We start from the raw sequence: 16048 nt of genomic DNA on the forward strand, positions 1-16048 counted from the left end.
ACATACAGATCTTTACATGTCAATCGTACTTCTCAATAAAGTGGTTTTTAAAAATTAAAAAAAAAGAAATACGTGGCTTTCCCTGGTGGCGCAGTGGTTGAGAGTCCGCCTGCTGATGCAGGGGACACGGGTTCATGCCCTGGTCTGGGAGGATCCCACATGCCACGGAGCGCCTGGGCCCGTGAGCCATGGCCGCTGAGACTGCGTGTCCGGAGCCTGTGCTCCCCAACGGGAGAGGCCACAACAGTGAGAGGCCCGCGTACAACAACAACAACAACAACAAAAGAAATACGTGCACTCTTGGCAATTCTTTTTCATTTTCAAAGAAGGAAGGCCACTACAGTGTCTTCCATCTGTCTCCTTTCTATCTGTAGCCTGGAGCCCCAACTTCTTACCCTTGGACGTTATTAACTATTTCCTGATAGTTTTCCCTGTCTCTGGTCCCTTTCTTCTCTGATCCATTTGCCACATTACAACTGGAGTTATTTTTCTCTCTGGAATCCTAGAACTGATTATATAATTCTCCTACCTAAAAACCTTGGAACGTTCAGTATATCCAAATCAAGATAAAGTCCAAATTTAAGGAATTCAGGCTCCCAGGACACCCCAGTAATTGACCTTAAATGACCTTTCTGGGTTCATCACCACCACGTCACCTACAGCACTCTGCATTCTAACCACTGTAGCTTTCCTGCCTCTCCTCTATCAAAGCCAACATTCTCACATCACAAATTTTTTCTTGTGTAGTTTCCCAGCCAAGTATGCATTTGGTCACCCTCTCTCCCTATAAAAATGTCTTCACTCATTTAAAGTCCAGTTTAACTACTTCCTATTGTCAGTTGCTTACCCTGATTATCGTTTAGAATTACATGTCTATACGATAAGTTGTTACTTGTTCAGATGTTTAACATAAGTTCTTTGTTGCTTTATCAGGTAGCTAACTTTTGTCTATGTCATCCACTAGATTATGAGGGCTGGCTTCCATGGCCATGAGTTGCACAGTACCCCGTGTTTAGAAGGACCTCACACTTAGTTGAATGTTATGTTATCACCATCTTGAAAATCTTAAGAATTTTCCAACAAGTGGTCCTGCATTTTCATTTTGCACCGAGTTCTGCAAATATTGTAAGTGGTGCTGTCCATACGGAGAAGGGCTATTTCAGATTCATCTTTATCTGTACCAGCACCATGCCTTTCTCCTAGTTGCTGCCTATTTTAAAATGCTTGTTGGAAAAACCATGAAAATGAGTAGTCAAGTAACTTGCTTAATTAAAACATGTCAAAGCAGAAAATAGGCTTTGAACCCATCCGAGAAGGCTGGCTATCAAGGGAAATAAGATATCCCAAGGTCTAGTCTCTATGGCATTAAGTTCCAAGGATTTTCCAAAAACCACATTTACTACTTATTAGGGAGCAACATATTTCTACCAGAAGCAAATAACAGGCTTCAAGATGAAGCTACCTCTGGGACTGCCCAGTGAAGCTCTGAGGCATGGGATTGGAGTCACTTGTAAAGATGGGAGGCAATGAATTTCCTTCCAAAAGCTCACATGATGTGAGAGATTCTTGGCAACTAGCCCACACATTTGGTTTCCTAAAGAATCATCTTTTGATTGTTTCTAGACCAAGTTGCTTCAGGGAGATGGAATAGAATTATTCCTAGAAAGGATTGCCTCTGAGTGAGAATGAGTATGAAGTATAGGAAGCAGGAGGTAGAAATCTGTAAAAAGAACAACTGTTTTATTTCTAAACAGCATAAACATTCCTCTCAGTCATGTCTAAATTACTATCCCCAAGTTGAACACAAGGATTTCCCTTTACCTTTCAGAGTGTTTGAAATTTAATGTTCTTGCTTTCAAGAAAAGGGAATTATTTTTTAAAAGCAATTGCTAATAATTCCGGGTGGTTCTTTAAGAGACTATAAAGATGGTGATTTTTTTCAAAAAAGGGAAAAAACTAGACTATTTGGAGGGATACAGAGATTTTGTGTTGCGGTCTGGGTGAAGGAGGCACCATTCAAGAGAGCGAATGGGATCCTGTGATACAGTGGTGGGAAGCAACCATAGACAATATGTAAATGAATGAATGTGACTATTTTCTAATAAAGCTTTATTTACAAAAACTGATGGCAGCCTGGATTTGGCCCTTGGGATGTAATTTGCTGACTCCTGCTCTAGAACAACTGACAATGATACACTGGGAGAAGCTGTACAGAAGTGCTTCTTTTAATACTGTTCATAAGAACAAGGATCTCAAATGGCCACATCACCAGTAGAATGGTTACATATGTTGTTTTATATTCAATCAGTGGAATGCTAGATAGCAGTGAAAAGAAGTGATCTCCAGCCACATACATCAATGTGAACTAATTCTAGACACAGTGTGGAACAAGTGCAATAAGGCACACATAACATTATTCTACAGTTCAGAGCAGGTAAGCCGACTATAAGTGTATTTAGGGATACATACAGGGGTGAGGAAGGGAAGGGAATGATTAAGAGAGGCTTGGAGTTACCACCACAGAGGAAGGGAATATGAGAATGGGTCAAGTTCTAGGATCTTCAAGAGTACTGGTCAGATGTATACACTGATGTGTATAAAATTGATGACTAATAAGTACCTGCTGTATAAAAAAAATAAATAAAATTAAATAAAAAATTTAAAAAAGAAGGTGGACTTTCTTCTAGTCTTAGGTAGAGTCAAACCTTTTCAAATCTCGTTTCAGACTCTTCTGATAGAGGATGATAAACTGTCCTTTACACACAGGTAGTTCAAGTGCAGTCGCATAGTACAGAATAGTTAATACATAAAGTCTGAATTCAGAATCAGAGACTGAAGTGTGATAATTCCTTCATCACTCAATCTATCTCCTAAATCAGTGATTTAAACCCTCATATACAGGCTTCCATGGTGGCGCAGTGGTTAACAATCCGCCTGCGGAGGCAGGAGATACGGGTTCGAGCTCTGGTCCACGAAGATCCCACATGCCGCGGAGCAACTAAGTCCGTGCGCCACAACTACTGGGCTTGCGCTCTACAGCCCGTGAGCCACGACTACTGACTGCCCCCCCCCCCGCCAAAAAAAAGAAAGAGTACTGGTCAGTTCCATTTCTTAAGCTGGTAGGTTGAACAGAAATTTATTTATTTCCTTTAAGAAGCAGGGTTCTTCCTCCTCCCCTTCCACCTCCCGGGCTACAGCGGGCGAAGGGCTGAGCGCTGCTGTATTTTGTCCCACGAGGCGACCCCTTCTCCCGCGGAGGTTGCGCGCGGCGGCAGGGGCCGCCATAGCGGTGGTGGCGACGGGGACAGTGGAGCGCTGACAGCAGGCCTGGCCGCCCACCTGCCCCATCCTGTCGCCGGTGGCGGGGAAGAAGCACACACCTTTAAAAACGCATTTTTGGATAAATATATAGTTTAAGATAAAGTAGGGCTAAGTACACTCATCCCTTGGCTGGCGGGGGATTGGTTTCAGGACCCTTAACAGGTACCAAAATCCGAGGATGCTCAAGTCCCTTATATGCAATGACACAGTACAGAAGGCGCTCTTTATCTGCTGGTTCTGCAACCGCGGATACGGGAAGCTGACTGTAACTTTTTGAAGGCGTTTTAACTAGGAAGTCGCAGAACTGGGATTTGAACTTTGGTCTCTTTGGCTCCAAAGTTCAAAATCGTTCTACTCACTCCTCATGTTCCTGGGTTTAAGCCAGTACTATTTTATTGTAGTCCTTGGACTTAATCACTTAATCACTTCTTTATATCTACCGAGATACTACAAAACAGATTTGTACGGTCTCCATTTCTACCCGAATCAGTGAAGCCTGACACTCAGCTTCCAGAATGTGTAATTATCAGCTGTATTGAGTGGGAAGCTCAGATGACAGTTAATAGTACATGTAGAGGGAAATCTGTGTGTTGCAGTAACTGAAGAACGAGCCAAGAATGTAACATGAATCAAAACGTCCATATAGTGTACCAGAAAGTTTCTATGTGGAAATGCAAGCCAGAGCGTTTCTGTATCTATAAACATTCCTAATTATAATTCACAGTTAATCTCTGTGCATCTTGTTCTCCTTTGAACCGCAGATATGGAAGACCAGTATATCCAACTGGGCACAGATGGAAAAATATCCCTATCCCAGCTTCACAATGAAACCAGTTTTTGTGCTTGACACCTGCAGCAGCTGATAGGTGAATGTGGCTGATCAGTCAGCTAAGCAACTTTTCAAATATGAGCAGCCAAAGCTCTGGAAATAGCATCAGGCACTTGATAATGTGTCAGGAGTTCTTGTACCACAGGCAGTGGGTGGAATTTTGCAGCCAGACAACTTGAGTTTGTGTTCTGCTTTTGCCACTTGAAAGATACGTGCTCTTGAGCAAATGACTTCACCTGAGTCTGTATTCTCAGTGGTAAAAATTTGTAAAATAGCTCATAGTTTCAATCCTGGCTGCTCGTTAGAAGTTTTTTTAAAAACCACCAATACAATGAATGGTTTCATCTGCCTTGGACCAATGATCAGTTTGGGGAGAAGAGGAGAGCCCTGGGTATTGGCATTTTTGGAAAGCTCAATAAATTTTATAAAGTGGATCAGAACTTCTACCTTATGGTTGGCTGTGTGACTCCTGCCCTGGAAGAGAGGACCTTACAAAAGTGTCTGTGTTGTTTCTCTCCTTTATGATGGGAAAGTGACATCCAGAGAGGTGAAGTGACTCAGCCAGTGTCCAAGCCAGTTAAGTAGCAGAACCAACTCTAGACCAAAGGTCTCCTAACCTGTAGCCTTATTATACTCATTAGAGAGACACTGGATCTTCAAGCTAAAAACACCAATGAAATAGTATACCTCCTCACTTTCAAAAATGTCTGGTTTGGGTGATAAATTATATGTTAAAAAATGCATTATAGGCAAACAAGTAAAACATACTAAGTGCTTGTGTTTGTGCATATGTGTGTGTGTGTGTGTATTTGGGGAGTACTAGCAGTGAGAAATAGGACTTGAGAAGTTTTGAAGAGAACTGGTGTATATTAATCAGTTTGGGCTGCCATAACAAAGTACCATAGATTGTGTAGCTTAAATAACAAATATTTATTTCTAACAGTTCTGGAGGCTGGGAAGTCCAAGATCAAGGTGCAAACAGGTAGTTTCATTCTGAGGCCTCTTCTCTTGGTTTGTAGATGGTCCTTGTCCTTCTCTGTGCTCTTATGACCTCTTTATTTGTGGGAGTGTGGAGAGGGAGAGAAGCAAGCTTTCTGGTGTCTCTTATAAGGGTAGTAATCCCATCGTGGATGCCTCACCCTCATGACCTCATCTAATTAGGTACTAATTCCACCTTGCAGGTCCCACCTCATGACCTCATGCAACCCTAATTAACCACCCGAAGGCCCCATCTGCAAATACCATTATGTTGGGAGTTAGGGCTTCAATATATGAGTTTTGGGAGGGGCAAAAACATTCAGTCCATAACAAATAGTATGTAAATCTCCTTATTTTCAGAGTGGTTTGCTAGACCAAAAATTATGTCTATTATCCTGGTCCATGGAATATTATAAAAAATCCTATGTTAGCGATTCTCAGTCTTGGATGTAAATTAGAATAACCTGGGAGCTTTTATATAGTACTAATCCTCAACACCTCTTCTCCCAATAACTGAATCAGAATCTTGGAAGAGGGTTGGGGACCAGGGTTGAGGGTTACAGCCGAGGTTGGGAACCACTGATCTCTGGGCAGCTGGGCCCTGGAGTAGAAGGAGGTAGTCAGTGACTTGTCACCTAGTGACAAGAAGGAAATGAGACTCATATGCCATAAATGTCTGAAAAGAAGGGGAGAAGTTTCTCCAAAATCATCCCTCCTAAAAGAGGAAGGAGTATGTTCCAGTCCTTACAAAGTTTCTCATGTTATTGGGCACTCTCTCATTTGCTGTGTTTTGTGCGATGTTGATTTTACATCTGTCTTAATGCTATGCAAATTCAGTGGCTTGGGATTGCTTTATATTTAGACATATATGATTTATATTATCACCAGACCTTCCTTTCTTTTCACCACACTCCTTAACTGACACATTAGCAGGTTATGTACTGGTCCACAGACTTTCAGGACCTTGAGCAAGTTACTTCTCCTCCCTGGGCTTCAGTTCTTTTCCTCTCAAAAAATGAGGGCATTGAGCATGACTAGGGAATTGATAAAATTATAGAAGCCCCCAATCGTAGTAACTTTAACTGTACCCTTTTATCTCTTCCACACACATGCCTTAGGCACACCATTTATATCATTTTATTTTTTCTTTATGTTTGCCATTGTTCACTGTGGAAGATTGTATTTTATTCAAAATACTTGCTGCCCCTCCTTGGGGGCAATTATACTTTCTCACCCTACTGAACTCAGGAGTGGATATGAGACCAGAAGTGACATGCATCATTTCTGAACAGAAACTTTTAAGAGCCAGCTTGTGTTTTTGCAACATCTCTTTTTTTCTTTGCCAGGAAATCATCAATAACCCAGATAGGAAAAGTGACACATAATTTATTGTCCAAACCAGGCATTTTTGAAAGTGAGAAGATGAACTCTTGAGAGTGAAAAGATAAGCTATTAATAATTACTCTGGGACATAGACATAAGCTAGGACTGTGTTGGATAAACTGGAATGTGGAGTCCAGATTAGAGGCTGCTTTGTCAGCTTGGTTTCTGGAGAGAAGATGGCAGGGAGCAGGGCCAGAGCCAGCCCATAATGGACACACATGAGAGAGAAATCACCCTCTGTAAGTCACTAGGATTTTGGGGTCCATTGTTACTACAGCACAGCTCAGCCAACTGGTAACAGAAGTTTAATCAATACAGCTGATTGATGCAGAAAACTCATTGAAAAGTGGCCTTCTGTTGGCCTGAGTAACTGGGTCATTCAAGTGACTGCTGAACACTAAAGATATGTTCAGAGGTTTCTGGAGTTACTGGCAGCTTCTTCCAATTTAAAACAAGGAAAGCTATCCCCTACTGTCTAAATGGGCCTTGTTATTATGTCCTGGACAGACCAAATTTGAGAGTACCTGCATCACCCAAAATATCATTCCCAGGGATTTCTTTTGTAAACATTGATGTTGATTCATTTGACCAGTTTACTCTGGCCAAAGCTGATAGAATCATGGTAGAGACTCAAGTGTGAGCAATCTGCAGGCTGGCCAGCAGCCTACTTAGTGGCATTGTGTAAATGCTTTGCTAATCAGACAAGATGTTACCACTGGAGTGTTCAGATCCTCCCTGGAAAATATCTGACCTAGATACATGAGGAGATAATGTAATGAGTTTGCAGAAGTTGAAAGTCACACAGAAAAAGGGGCAAAGGATATAATTGAGCCATGCTAACAGTGGTTAATAGAGCATGGTTTAGCAAACTTGGGCTGCTGAAAATACAAAGCAATTTACTTGACTACTAGAGATGTTGCTAAGTGAAATCGATGTATATCCTGATCTTGGTGAGGCCGTCATGGTGGTTCTTCCTGCGTTCCCATGAAACTTGACTTCCCCTCTTCCTTGCTCTCCCTAATGCTGGTAGCACAAATAAGATACTCGTCAGTCTTCCTTCTATGCGTCCTTTCAATGCCATCCCTTCCCCTTTCCAAAATATGAACCAGTATGTCCCTGTTCTTGAAACCACAAAATGTTCTAACACAGGCCAGAAAGGACAACAAAGGCTAATTACAAATATCGTAATTGACAATAGCAAAACCACACATGTAAAGTTAAAATTCCTGTCTATTTTGAGAGTGGAGCTTCTGGGTCCAACTTGGCAAGAACCTTGCACCATTTGCCTTCCCCTAAATGAAACTGCTTTGCATTGGAATGGACTTTCACTTTGTCTGAATTTTGTTTTGTTTTGAGGGGTTGGCTCGAATCTCCTCATAAAAAAAGTATTTCCTCTTACTTCATGTGGTTTGTCCCACATCCAGAGAGTATCCTTTTATATTGTTTCTGAGCCAATATTTCTTTTTCTTATGTCTAAAGCTGTTGCTTAGAAATGCTGTGGCTCTTTCCTCCTGGCCTCAGTTAGGAAAGGGATTCTTGTACCCTAGAACTTCATTAGCATGTGAATTAACTCTTGCAGCACACAGAGACTTAGGTCATTGGTTAGCTTGTTGATATCTTTCAAGCCCTATAGTATGTTAGAATAGGAAGTGATGTCAGAGATCCTTGGGTTTAAGAGTACTGAGGAGTAAACTTACACCTTTATAACCACATGGCTAGTGAACGGCATAGATGGAGTAACGCTCAGGTGTATGGATTATTAATGCAGTGCTATTTCTCCAAATCAGATTCTTATTCTCCTTTGCAACTTTTACATTTGTTTAATTCATGCTATGCATACTTTCCTTCAGATACCTTTTCTAATCTTCATAAAAGTTATGTATGCCAGGTAAAGTGCCAAGCACTGGGGTTACAAAGATAAAGATAACACAACTTTTACTCCTGAGGAATGGCAGGAATTGAAAAATAGATATCACAATTCAATGTATCAAGTGCTGTGGGAACTCAGAGTAGAAATCAACCAACTGGGCTGCTGGGAGTGGGAAAAATGAGCTTTTGTAGAGGAAGTTACATTTAGCAGTATTTTGAAGAATGTGTAAGAGATTGACAGATGGAGTAGGATTGGGAAGAGGACAGAAGAGCAGCTTGTACAAAGGATCATGAAAGGAATGGTGCTGATGTCAGGTTGGCAGAAGTATAGACTGTGATAAGAGAAGTGAGCTAGATGCACTTGGAAAAGAAGGTCAAGAGAGTGTCAGGCCTGACCTGTCATTTAAGGAGTTTGGAGTTTATTCTACAGGAAATGTAGATGAGAGATCCCTAAACAAGGAGAAAGGAGAGGTAGAAACAGAGGGACCAGTTGGGAAGATGGTACATACAATTATAAGGTAAAAAGTTCCAGCTCTCTCAAACTACCAGTGGTAGGAAAGGTTTGAGGCAGGGGGCTAAACTCAATCTATCTTGAAACAATGTATTATGGGTTGAAGGGGAGAAGAGGATGAAAGATAACTGAGGATATGAATTTTGGGGACCTGTGTGGATGATGTCAGCACACTGTGAAAAAAAAGGAGTGGAAAGAGCAACAAAGTTTGGGGCAAAAATGATCGGAGGTTTAGATCTGTCCTAAAGAAGGTGATGCTGAAGTGGTAGTTATAATTATTTGATTCTCATTTGCTGAAAAGGATCAAAATAAGATCTGGATTGAAGGAAGCAGTAATTAACATTTTAGTTTTGGTTCTAAATTTAAAAGGAGAGAAATAAAGATACTTGAGTGTTCTTCCAAATTTCCCGGGTTAGGTCACATAAAAAGAAGGAGAAAAGGAATTTAGGGCAGTTTGTACAGTGGCTAAGCATAGGAAAGGACCTAAGCTTAAAAACAGCATGGTCTTTAAGTTAATCACCTCTCTGCAATACATTCCAGGACTGTGATGAGGATTAGTAGAGACATCAGAAAGGAAAGTGTCCTAGACAACATAGGCTTTGCTCCATTGTGGTAAACAGAGAAACAAACAAAACTCCCCAAATTGCAGTGGTTTAAGATAACCAATGTTTTCTTTCATTTAATAACTTTATGAAAAAGATAGATCATCTTCATTTTGTGGATAAAGAAACAGACTTGTTCAAGAGCATACAAGAGGTAGAGCTCTGAGATCTCTCATACTCCAAAGGCTGGGTATTCTCTTTCCATTCCATTGTGCAGAAATGCCTCCCACAAGGAGGACACCCCCAGTCCCAGACTATGTGCTTCTGGCCAGAATGGAGCTCTGAAGCTGAAATATCTACACTATTTTCTTTGTGTTTCCTAACTGTGAAGTTCTTCCCTGGGCAGAGAGGGAGGAGAGAATTTATCTCCCACCTCCTCTGTCTCATTGTTTCCCAAGGAGGAGGGCAGGGTAGGCCAGTGTCCACAGAGTTGACAGGGTAAGTTGACATATTTGGGTTTAAATCCTGATTAGCTGCTTGTCAGCTGTGTGGACCTAGATAAGATACTTAACATCTCTGTATCTCACTTTCCTTGGCCTCTGTAATGGGAGTACTAATGGTATTTATTTCAAATGTTTGTTGTGAGGATTAAATGAAATAATACACCTAGAGGCCTTAGCACATTGCTTAATGTAGAGTAAATAATCTTCATATTTGCCACTATTATGATGACTGTTTTAGAAACTCTTGACCTCTTGCTTTCCATTTCTTTACATGATGATTTCCACAAAGCATTGACCAGAGAAAGCTGAATTGCAGACAGTTCAGCTTATATTTATAAGTGTTTTTTTGGAAAAAGGTGGTCTTGTGGGTATGGAGTATGAAAATGTTCTGTGTGGACGGGTGAATTCCAATCATACTTATGTTTATTCTAAAGTCACAGAGTTGGTTATATGGAATCCATGAGTCTTAATTAGAGGTGTGAAGAAGGATGTGGATTTTTTTGTGTGTATTTTTTATGGAGGTGTAAAGTACATTTCGTAAACTGAACAAATCTTAAGTTACAACTTGATTAGCTTTTACCTAAAGTGAACGTATTTGTGTAATACTCAAGTGATACTCCCGATAAAAACAGAGAATGTTGCCCATACCACAGAATATCCCCATGCATCTCCTGGTCAGCCCCTTCCTCCACCAAAGGTAACCACTCTGTTGGCTTCTATTGCGCTAGATTAGTTTTTCCCCTCTTTGAACTTTATAAAAAAGGAATCATGGAACATGTATTTTTGATCACTATTATGCTTGTGAAGTTCATCCATGCCATTGTGTATAGCAGTAGTTTATTCCTTTTTATTGTTGTTTGATATTCTATCATATGAATCTACCACCATGATTTTATTTTCCAATGTTTATGAGCTTTTGCATTGTTTTATCATTTTTGGCTATTACAATGACTGCTTTGAATATTCTTAAATATACCCTTTTCTCTTATGTGGACACATTCCTTTCTATTAGGAATATACCCTGGAGAGGAATTTCTGGGTAATGAATATGTGTGTCTCTTCAGGTTTAGTAGATAGCATCGAATAGTTTCTAAAGTAGTGACAATTTTCACTCCCACCAGTGAGATAGGAGAATTCCAGTTCCCTATACTCTCTAACACTGATCCATTCCATTGTTACTGTTAAATTTTAGCCATTTTAATGGGTATATAGAACTTTTTGACTGTGATTTGAATCAGCAGTTCTCTAATGCCTTGTAATGTTGAGCATCTTTTCATGTGCTTATTGGAATTTAGATTTCCTCGTTTATGAACTATCAAAGTTTTTTACCTATTTAAAAAACTTGGGTTGTCCTTTCCTATTAATATAAAGTAGATTTCAAAAAAAATCTGAATTTAAGTTCTTTGTCAGTTTTATATAATGCAAATATATTTTTGTAGCTTTTTCACTGTCTTAGTGATATCTTTTGATGAACAGAAGTTCTTAATTTTACTAAAGTTCAATTTTCAGTATTTCCCTTTGTGATAGTGTTCAGTTGTCCTGTTTTGTATGCTGGATATTAGACACTTGTGAAACAGCTACTGCTGCTGATGGGTGATTGGAATAAAAGGGAAGAGATGAAAATGTTTGATTAAACTGAAGGGAGTGAGGATATACTTTTGAAGCCAGAGGGGAAGAACATCACAAAGACCAGAGGGGTCACGATTTGGGGTCAGGGAGATACAGTAGGGCAGGACAACCTTGAAGAGACTGTAGAGGTTCCCACATGGGCAAGGATATGATTACTCCTTTATTTTGCCAAAGAGAGACATTTTCTAAGACTTTAACTTCAAGACAAGACCCTGGATAGAGTCCAGAGTTATGGTTTGATTTTTCTCTTTATTTTTATACTTGTGCCCAATCTATGGCAAGGTGGTACAGTGCTGATTCAAAGCTTCTGAAGTCTGAGAGGTTGTATATGGTGTAAAACCAAACCTAAATTGCTTTCAGGATCCAATGAATTAGCAGAGGTCATGTTCTCATGCATTATATGCTTAATAAATGCCTCTTCCTTTCCTTGTACATAATTATATTAACTTAAGTAATAGCATGGGGGTGATTTAGTATTGTGATTGGGCGAAAGCCAAAATAAGGTTTTTGTTTTTTGGTTTTGTGCGTGTGTGTGTGTTCTTCTTATTTGTTTTATTTAAAACATGGACCATAGTTTCCCTTTTATTTTAAAAGAGAATCTCACGTTTATTTAATTAGTATTACTAATTAGTATTACTAATTTTACATGTGTCACCTAGGTGCTTTCACATAGGTTATCTCATTTAATCTCCACAATAAAGGGTGTGTTATTGTCACTATTTTACAAATGGGGAAGTAGAGGCTAAGAGAGATGAAATTATTTGCCCAAGAACCCTTGACTAGTAAGATATTTAAGAATTCAGATTTAAGCTATATTTTTGTAATGAAAGTCTCTGTCACAGTTTTGAATTTTAGGATTAAGAATTATTCACTTTAAGGGAGGGTGGGAGAGAGACACAAGAGGGAGAGGATATGGGAATATATGTATACATATAGCGGATTCACTTTGTTATACAGCAGAAACTAACACAACATTGTACAGCAATTATACTCCAATAAAGATGTTAAAAAAAGGAATTATTCACTAAAATAGGCCTCTATTTTATTTTTATTTATGAATAACAACTTATATTTTCAATTATTTGAATATTCTAGTACCATTAATAAATTATTTTTGTATTTCATAGGCTCCAGAATATAAGCATGAATGTGAAAGAGAGCTTCACTGTATAAAATATAGCAAGAATAACTTTTAAACATATGCTGAACTCAATGGTAACCATATATCCATGGATAGGTAACTTTTTAGGAAGACGTATCATGATAATAGGGGAAATTCTGGAAGGGTTCTTATACCTTGCTTGGAACATCAACTCAATAGGGAGAAATGTAATATGCTAGTGTGATTAAGGTCAAGTGTCATTCTATAATTACAGGGACACATATAGTCCCAATGGTCCCAGGGCTGACTTTTCCCTAAAAAAAGTAGTTGGGCTGGATTTTGGTCGTCAACTTTGCACTGCTGTCACTCTTTTCTAAGGTTTTCTCTGCTTTCAAGAAGCATATTTGAACAAGATTTCTTTACAAGATAGTTATGAGTTAGGATTTTCCAATGATAGGTATTTGAACAATACTTGGAAGGTACAGAGAAAGAAAGGCTGTTATTCTCAGGAGATTATTGAAACTTCGCACTCATGATGGCATCTCAGACAGCTCTTTCAGCTCCTATTTTGCGGCTTGGATGACCAGAAATGGTAGATTTTCAGACTTCTCTGCAAGTACCATTTTACTCTTTGGTGGCCAGATGTGGAGGCATCTCCGATTTTCCCATGAGCTTCCACTTCAAGGACACTGTAGGCAAGCACAATAGTTTTCTGATTTCCCTGGGCCCTTGCATCTCTACTTGTGTTTTTGCCTTAGTAACTCTATCTCCACTATGTTGAACAAGCCTCTATTTTAACGCACCACATTTCAAAGCACTCAACTAAGAGGTTGAGTCCTCAGCTAAAATTCTCAGTTGCAGACTTATGCTGATTTAACTAAGCTATTCAGCCTCTGTACCTCATTTTTCTTAATTGTTAAATGGGATTCAACAATGCCTACCTTAAAAAGTAGTTCTACAGGGAGACCTTCAAGATGGCAGATGAGTAAGATGTGGAGATCACCTTCCTCCCCACAAACACATCAAATACATCTACATGTGGAACAACTCCTACAGGACACCTACTGAACGCTGGCAGAAGACCTCAGGCTTCCCAAAAGATATCTCTTTTTTTTTTCCTTTTTCTCTTTTTGTGAGTGTGTATGTGTATGCTTCTTTGTGTGATTTTGTCTGTATAGGTTTGCTTTTACCATTTGTCCTAGTGTTCTGTCTGTCCATTTTTTTTTTGTACAGTTTTTAGCACTTGTTATCATTGGTGGATTTGTTTTTTGGTTTGGTTGCACTCTTTCTTTTTTATTACTTTTTAATTTTTAATAATTTACTTTTTCACTTATTTTTTTCTTTCTTTTTTTCTCCCTTCTGAGCCGTGTGGCTGATGGGTTTTTGCGCTCTGGCTGGGTGTCAGGCCTGTGTGTCTGAGGTGGGAGAGCTGAGTTCAGGACATTGGTCCACAAGAGACCTCCCAGCTCCAACTAGTGACAGAAACACAACCCCACGCAGCAGCAGAGAGGGTACCTAAAATCATAATAAGGTCACAGACACCCCAAAACACTACCAGACGTGGTCCTGCCCACCAGAAAGACAAGATCCAGCCTCATCCACCAGAACACAGGCACTAGTCCCCTCCACCAGGAAGCCTACACAACCCACTAAACCAACCTAAGCCACTGGGGGCAGACACCAAAAACAACAGGAACTACGAACCTGCAGGTTGTGAAAAGGAGACCCCAAACACAGTAAATTAAGCAAAATGCGAAGACAGAGAAACACACAGCAGATGAAGGAGCAAGGTAAAAACCCACCAGACCAAACAAATGAAGAGGAAATAAGCAGTGTACCTGAAAAAGAATTCAGAGTATTGCGAGTAAAGATGACACAAAATCTTGGAAATAGAATGGAGAAAATACAAGAAACGTTTAACAAGGACCTAGAAGAACTGAAGAGCAAACAAACAATGATGAACAACACAATAAATGAAATTTAAAATTCTCTAGAAGGAATCAATAGTGGAATAACTGAGGCAGAAGAACGAACAAATGATCTAGAAGATAAAATAGTGGGAATAACTACTCCAGAGCAGAATAAAGAAAAAAGAATGAAAACAATTGAGGACAGTCTCAGAGACCTCTGGGACAACATTAAATGCACTAACATTTGAATTACATGGGTCCCAGAAGAAGAGAAAAAGAAAGGGACTCAGAAAATATTTGAAGAGATTATAGTTGAAAACTTCCCTAATATGGGAAAGGAAATAGTCAATCAAGTCCAGGAAGCACAGAGAGTCTCATACAGGATAAATCCAAGGAGAAACATGCTAAGGCACATATTAATCAAACTATCAAAAATTTAGTACAAAGAAAAAAAATGCAAGAAACTCTGCAAGCCAGAAGGGAGCGGCAGGACATATTTAAAGTGATGAAAGGGAAAAACCTACAATCAAGATTACTCTACCCAGCAAGGATCTCATTCAGATTTGACAGAGAAATTAAAACGTTTACAGACAAGCAAAAGCTAAGAGAGCTCAGCACCACCAAACCAGCATTACAACAAATGCTAAAGGAACTTCTCTAGGCAGGAAACACAAGAGAAGGAAAAGACCTACAATAACAAACCCAAAACAATTAAGAAAATGGTCATAGGAACATACATATTGATAATTACCTTAAATGTAAATGGATTAAATGCTCCAACCAAACGACATAGACTGGCTGAATGGATACAGAAACAAGACCCATATATATGCTGTATACTGGAGACACATTTCAGACCTAGGGACACATACAGAATGAAAATGAGGGGATGGAAAAAGATATTCCATGCAAATGGAAATCAAAAGAAAGCTGTAGTAGCAATTCTCATATCAGACAAAATAGACTTTAAAACAAAGACTATTACAAGACAAAGAAGGACACTACATAATGATCAAGGGATCAATCCAAGAAGATAAAACAATTTTAAATATTTATGCACCCAACATAGGAGTACTTCAATACATAAGGCAAATGCTAACAGCCATAAAAGGGGAAATCACAGTAACACAATAATATTAAGGGACTTTTACATCCCACTTTCACCAATGGACAGATCAACCTAAATGAAAGTAAATAAGGAAACACAAGCTTTAAATGACACATGAAACAAGATGGACTTAATTGATATTTACAGGACATCCCATCCAAAAAAACCAGAATACATTTTCTTTTCAAGTGCTTATGGAACAATCTCCAGGATAGATCATATCTTGGGTCACAAATCAAGCCTTGGTAAATTTAAGAAAATTGACATATCAAGTATCTTTTCCGAACACAATGCTATGATACTAGATACCAATTACAGGAAAAAAACTGTAAAAAATACAAACAGTTGGAAGCTAAACAACAC

The sequence above is a fragment of the Globicephala melas genome, chromosome 10 (assembly GCF_963455315.2).
Source record: "Globicephala melas chromosome 10, mGloMel1.2, whole genome shotgun sequence".
Taxonomy (NCBI): Eukaryota; Metazoa; Chordata; class Mammalia; order Artiodactyla; family Delphinidae; genus Globicephala; species Globicephala melas.